Genomic DNA, 7,704 nt, shown 5'->3' with positions numbered 1-7,704 from the left:
GTAATCAAGCCTACCACTGTAGTGTCGTCTGCAAACTTGATGATTGAGTTGGAGGCGTGCATGGCCACGCAGTCGTGGGTGAACAGGGAGTACAGGAGAGGGCTGAGCACACACCCTTGTGGGGCCGCAGTGTTGAGGGTCAGCGAAGTGGAGATGTTGTTTCCTACCTTCACCACCTGGGGGCGGCCTGTCAGAAAGCCAGGACCCAGTTGCACAGTGAGGGGTTGAGACCCAGGGCCTCCAGCTTGATGATGAGCTTGGAGGTAACTATTGTGTTGAATGCTGAACTGTAMTCAATGAAGAGCATTCTTACATAGGTATTATTTTTGTCCAGATGTAGTGCTTATGAAGGCATTATGAAGGCTTTATGAAGCCTTTATAAGCTGAACGTCATTTAAAGCGGGACCAAATTTTACTTAGCGACATTTGTGCCAAAGGAATTCTCGCATTTGTCTATGCCAGTCTCTAATGATCCTATTCTTAGCAGCTTGTGAAGGTACAAAGTGCCATAACTGCAGGCAGAAAAGCCATGGCTGAACATAGGAGATTGTGAACTGAAATTACCCACAATGCACAAATTGCCTATAATGACAGCAGTGACATCTCTTAGCAAAGGCCATTTCGACAGAAGCTTGCAGAAATAGGCCACACATAATGACATCAATTACGACAAAGAAAACATCACAAAAATGGGATGCAAGTGATTTAAAATGCTGATCCGTTTGGCACCCAATTTACAAATGTCTCAATTTCAGCCGTAATCAGGGAATTAACGTGTAAATCTGTCCTTAACCCTGTGAGATCCACGGTTGCAAAAATGCAACACGTCCTAAACTGCATCATGTACAGGTCCCAAACAAACACTACATAGTGGATCTCCTTAGACACAGATATATCTGTTAGGAGTTTATGTTATGTGTTGGTATGTTTATAGTATGGCATCAGTAGCCTCTGAAACCTGTCTGTTCATCTGAGACCTCACTGGTCCCCTACACAAGCATATGTGGTAAGCCATCCATACAAGTACATGACTTGAAGTATTTTTTACGGTCTTCTCTTAGATGTAGTTATTATATAGAAAATCAAGAAACAAACATTCTGAGCCAGAGCTAGACGTAGTTTTGTAAGTGTTGCATGAATGCATCACACTTAAATTAGAGAGATTGTTTCCCTTCCAAATTCTGCAGATATGGACAACCAAATAGTTCAGGAGAAATGTTGATGTTCCCTCTACACAGAAAAATAACAAAAATTAATACAGTACCAGTCAAAAGTTTGGACACACCTACTCATTCAAGGMTTTTTKTTTATTTTTACTATTTTCTACATTGTGGAATAATAGTGAYGACATGAAATGACATAAAATAATATGAAATAACACATATGGAATCATGTAGTAACCAAAAAAGTGTTAAACAAATCAAAATATATCTTATATTTGAGATTCTTCAAAGTAGGCACCCTTTGCCATGATGACAGCTTTGCACACTCTTGGCATTCTCTCAACCAGCTTCATGAGGTAGTCACGTGGAATTCATTTCAATGAACAGGTGTGCCTTGTTAAAAATTTATTTGTGGAACTTCTTTCCTTCTTAATACATTTGAGCCAATCAGTTGTGTTGTGACAAGGTAGGGGTGGTAAACAGAAGAAAGCCCTATCTGATAAAAGGCCAAGTCGGTATTATGTCAAGAACTGCTCAAATAAGCAAAGAGAAACGACAGTCCATCATTACTTTAAGACATGAAGGTCAGTCAATCCGGAAAATTTCAAYAACTTTGAAAGTTTATTCAAGTATATTCGCAAAAGTCTATCAAGCGTTATGATGAAACTAGCTCTCATGAAGACCACCACAGGAAAGGAAGACCTAAGGATAAGGATAAGTTCTTTAGAGTTACCAGCCTCAGAAAAATGAGGTCAGAACACTGCCATTAACGACGCCTCATTTTATGGTGACAAAGTACGATAGGATGTTCTCTCTCCAAGTTAAACTCAAAAACTAAAATGGAGTTAGATCTTCTCCGTACATAGAAAACCCACAAAATATTTGATCCTTTCAAAAATGCATGTTTTTTTAAGCAAAATTATAGCATTTTGTTTGGTCACAGTATTTTCTATCACATGTCAATGCTTTTGATSAATCAATCAGTCAATCAAATGTATTTATAAAGCCATTTTTACATCAGCAGATGTCACAAAGTGTTACACAGAAACCCAGCCTATAACCCCAAACAGCAAGCAATGCAGATGTAGAAGCACGGTGGCTAGGAAAAACTCCCTAGAAAGGCAGGAACCTAGGAAGAAACCTAGAGATTAACCAGGCTCTGAGGGGTGGCCAGTCCTCTTCTGGCTGTYCCGGTTGGACATATTGTCCAATTTGATGTGATTTTAATGGAATTTCAAAAATTTCTTCCAATAAACCTTTCATASCATTTAAGCCCAATGTTACATTGTTACAGTCTCCAGAAAATTGCTATATAAACTTTAAATAAAACAAATTATTTTCATAATATTACAAGTATTTCTGAAGGGTAATACATTTTATTCCTAATTTGGGTCTATGCTTGGGTCTTAGCTATGCAATAAAACTTACATCTGAATCGATTACCTCTGGCGGATCTGTCAGATATCATGAGKAATGTCAACAGATTAATTGATTCCTTGTGGAAAAATGCCATCTTTGTCCCTTCCTATGACCAATACCAATACACCAATATTTCATATACCAATGGCATCTCTTAAGGCTTTACTAATGATCATTCATCAGGTTTAATAAGATAAGATCAAATGAGACGTAAAGGGTGTTGCTAAGGGTGTCAAGATCCTCAAAATACTGTAAATCGGCATTGAGTATAACACTGCCTTGGAAGTAGCATAGTCAAGGTCAAATTCAATCCCAAGCTCATATATAGTATTTCATCCTATGCTGTATTGCAGAAAACCTTTCAAGGCTTAATACACAGTGTGTCACTGCCACACACACACTGTGATCCTCAAAAWGTTATACAGCTGCACCATTGAGAGCATCTTGACTGGCTGAATCACCTCTTGGTACGGCAACTGCAAGGCGCCCGATCACAAGGCGCTACAGAGGGTGGTGAGTACGGCCCAGTACATCACTTGGGCTGAGCTCCCTGCCATCCAGGACCTCTATACCAGGCAGTGTCAGAGGAAGGCCACAAAAATTGTCAAATTCTCCAGCCACCCAAGCCATAGACTGTTCTCTCTGCTACCGCACAGCAAGCGGTACCGATGCACTAAGTCTGGAACCAACAGGACCATGAACAGCTTCTACCCACAAGCCATAAGACTTCTAAACAAGACTGCTAAATGGCTACCCACTGCTGCTACTGTTTATTATCTATCCTGTTGCCTAGTCACTTCCGACATGTATATAGCTACTGTAATTACCTCATACTCCTTCCTGCACATCGACTCAGTACTCCCTGTATATATCCATATACAGTTAATTTTACTTGTTATTGTATTTATTCCTTGTGTCACTATTTGTATATGTTTATTTAATTTTTTATGTTATCTTTTGCTCTGCATTGTTGAAAAAGGACCGGTTAGTAAGCATTTCACTGTTAGTCTACACCTGTTGTTTACGAAGCATGTGCCAAATACAGTTTGATTTGATTTATATAGTATCTAATGGTGCTGCGTGTAAAGCTCCCCTGAGTCCCTTGTCTCCTTAGCCCGACACGTGCACCGTCCCCTGGGCTTGGCATTGATGCGATGAATTGCCAACAACACACAATAGCTACAAGGCTTTTGCTAATCACAGTATTGATCCTGTAATTCTACCCATTTGAAACCCTTTAGCTCAGTGGGCAGCATCAATGAATAAAGTGCAGCCCCATGTCTCGGGGGACGTGATTGAGACCGGCTGTATGTTGTCTCTGATCAGAGACGTGATTGAGACTGGCGGTATGCTGCCTCTGATGCGAGAAATGCCTTCTCAGTATTCAGGGCCTGGACTTCACAGGAGTCCCCCACATCAATGAACAAACAGTGAATCGTTGTGGAGTAACTACAATACTAACTACTGAGCCATTCTCTGTTTTGTCCTGTCACAGCCATTAAACTCTGTAACTGTTATAATACTTAATATCTTCACTTTAATTAATAACTTCAGAATGCTCAAAGGGATATTAAATGTTAGCTTTTTTTTACCCATCTCCCAATAGGTGCCCTTCTTTGCAAGGCATTGGAAAACCTCCCTGATCTTTGTGGTTAAATTTGTGTTTGAAATACTTCCTTCATAACGTTAACAGAAGTCCAAAATCTCTCGGTAGCTATCCAATGCTAACTCACTAACCCAGTGGGTTTTTGTGGGTGAGGTATTTATAGAGTATAGAGGACAATTATTATTGTAAACTCAGCAACAACAAAAAACGTCCTCTCACTGTCAACTGTGTTAATTTTCAGCAAACTTAACATGTGTAAATATTTGAATGAACATAACAAGATTCAACAACTGAGACATAAACTGAACAAGTTCCACAGAAATGTAACTAACAGAAATMGAATAATGTGTCCCTGAACAAAGGGGGGGGTCAAAATCAAAAGTAACAGTCAGTATCTGMTGTGGCCACCAGATGCATTAAGTACTGCAGTGCCCATAGGCAACGTTGTTTCCGGTGATGTCTGGTGAGGACCTACCTTACAACAGGCCTACAAGCACTCAATCCAGCCTCTCTCAGCCTATTGCGGACAGTCTGAGCACTGATGGACGGATTGTTTTCTTTTTGTTTGTGTTTTTTTTCTTTTTTTTTTTTTTATACGTTCCTGGTGTAACTCGGGCAGTGTTGTTGCCATCCTGTACCTGTCTCGCAGGTGTGATGTTCGGATGTACCGATCCTGTGCAGGTGTTGTTACATGTGGTCTGCCACTGGAGGACGATCAGCTGTCCGTCCTGTCTCCCTTGTAGTGCTGTCTTAGTGTCTCACAGTACGCGGACATTGCAATTTATGCCCTGCGGTCACGTCTGCAGTCCTCATGTCTCCTTGCAGCATGCCTAAGGCACGTTCACGCAGATGAGCAGGGACACTGGGCATCATTCTTTTGGTGTTTTTCAGAGTCAGTAGAAAGGCCTCTTTAGTGTCCTAAGTTTTTATAACTTGGCCTTAATTGCCTACGTCTGTAAGCTGTTAGTGTCTTAACGACCATTCCACAGGTGCATGTTCATTAATTGTTATGGTTAATTGAACAAAACGGGAAACAGGGTTTAAACCCTTTACAATGAAGATCTGTAAAGTTATATGGATTTTCGAATTATCCTTGAAAGACAGGGTCCTGAAAAAGGGACGTTTTTTGCTTATGCTGAGTTTATGCTAGGTTTTTTTACAATATGTTACAACAAATAAATTAATTAATTGAATAAATCAGACATTATTCTGGGACTGGCTTTAAAGAATGTAAAAAGTGTTTGAAAAAAATGGCTTGCAGAAATAGTTKTAGTATTACCTTGCTACTCAGATTCTAGAAGGTTKTCCTAACTTCAGTTTATGTYACAAAACAAGTAATGTATAGTATAGAGAATGTTGCACCGTCTAAACCACTGTGAAGTATATTTTCTACAACCCAAAATATTGTATTTCAGCTGTTTGAAGCTGGTGTTCAAAACAGATAGTAAAATCACTCAAAATGCACAGGGGCCATTGTTAGCAAGGTTACGTCGGCCCCATAGTGACAAATTACGTTGTTTAAATTGCTACCTTGCGCTACATGGCTACATTAGTGTCAACTATGGGTAGCAACCGTGAGAGTTTGGACTGCTGTTACAAATTCCCTGCTGGTGACTGTTATCAGCACCTCACAACTTTGAGCTGCACTCTCCACTCCCCATCCCCCACAACGGGCACCTGACAGTCTAGGGTACCATAAACCTGCCTCTCAAACTCTCTCTGACCTGAATGACCTGTGTCCTGATAGGTTGCTAGGGAGGTTACTAGGGGGCTGGACATCTGCCCATCGTTTTGACTCTGCAGGTCACACAATACTTGCAGTCTCCCTCAAGCAGTGGCAGAGAGCAACATCTCTGTCTCTGCCCATCAACAACTGGGTGTCACACCCTGATCTGTTTTATCTGTCCTCGTTATTGTCTCCACCCCCTCCAGGTGTCATTTGTTTTCCCCAGTGTATTTATCCCTGTATTTCCTGTCTCTCTGTGCCAGTTCGTCTTGTGTGTCCAAGCCTACCAGCGGGTTTTCCCGTTTTCCTGCTTTGCCTTTTCTCCTTTTTCTGGTCCTTCCGGTTTTGACCCTTGACTGTTCTGGACTCTGTACCCGCCTGCCTGACCATTCTGCCTGCCCTGACCTCGAGCCTGCCTGCCACTCTGTACCTCCTGGACTCTGATCTGGTTATGACCTTTTGCCTGTCCCGACCATTCTCTTGCCTATTCCCTTTGGATTTATTAAACGTTTTAAACTCCAACCATCTGCCTCCTGTGTCTGCATTTGGGTCTCACCTAGTGTCATGATACTGGGCTCACTCATATCTCTGGACTTGTGGGAAGGACTGCATGCCCAAAGGGAGCTGTGTGACATTTGTATATTGTTCTTCATAGTTAATTACTACTATTGCCTATTGTATGTTGCCCCTCTGAGTTTACTGTGTAGTGTAATACCCTGCAGGTGGTATATGCAATCTATACAGTCCTTACTGCTATATTCTGTATCTGTGCCTTTGTGCCCTGGTGTATTCAATCGATATGGGGCGGCAGGTGGCCTAGTGGTTAGAGCTTTGGACTTGTAACCGCAAAGGTTGCAAGATCGAATCCCTGAGCTGAGAAGGTAAAAATCTGTCATTCTACCCCTGAACAAGGTAGTTAACCCACAGTTCCTAGACTGTCATTGAAAATAAGAATTTGTTTTTAACTGACTTACCTAGTTAAATAAAGGTAAAATATATAAAAATGTGTGTATTCATTTCCTCTGTTTCTGTCRATTACATAACCACTACCATTCCCACTTTTCATCCACATGTACTGTACATACCCATGTTCATCTTCTCCTGTGTGTGAATAAAGTTCCTGTGTGTGTTCAATCTTGGACTGCTTTAATCACCTTTAACTGGGGGCAGTGTCACAAACCAGCAAAATACTGTATGTAGAGCCGGGTTGCTCTCTTTCAGTTACGTCCTCCCAATTCCTTGCAAAGAAGGGCACCTATTGGTAGATGGGTAAAAAAAAGCTAACATTTAATATCCCTTTGAGCATTCTGAAGTTATGAATAAAATTGAAGATATTKAGTATTATAACAGTTACAGAGTTTAATGTCTGTGACAGGACAAAGAGAATGGCTCAGTAGTTGTAGTTACTCCACAATATTAACCTAATTAACAGAGTGAAAAGAAGGAAGCCTGTGTAACGGCTGTTGGAAGGAGAGGACCAAGGTGCAGCGTGGTACGTGTCCATATTTATTAAATGAACACTGAAATAACAAAAATAACAAAGAATAACGACCGAAACAGTTCTGGCTGGTGCAGACACACAACAGAAAACAACTACCCACAAACACAGGTGGGAACAGGCTACCTAAGTATGGTTCTCAATCAGAGACAACGATAGATAGCTGCCTCTGATTGAGAACCACACACGGCCAAACACAAAGAAATAGACAACATAGAACACCAGACATAGAATGCCCACCCCAACTCACGCCCTGACCAAACCAAAATAGAGACATAAAAAAGGAACTAAG

This window comes from Salvelinus sp. IW2-2015, linkage group LG11 (assembly GCF_002910315.2).
Source record: "Salvelinus sp. IW2-2015 linkage group LG11, ASM291031v2, whole genome shotgun sequence".
NCBI classification, from domain to species: Eukaryota; Metazoa; Chordata; class Actinopteri; order Salmoniformes; family Salmonidae; genus Salvelinus; species Salvelinus sp. IW2-2015.
The sequence above is the reverse complement of the archived record's forward strand: the minus strand, read 5'-3'. Positions refer to the sequence as shown.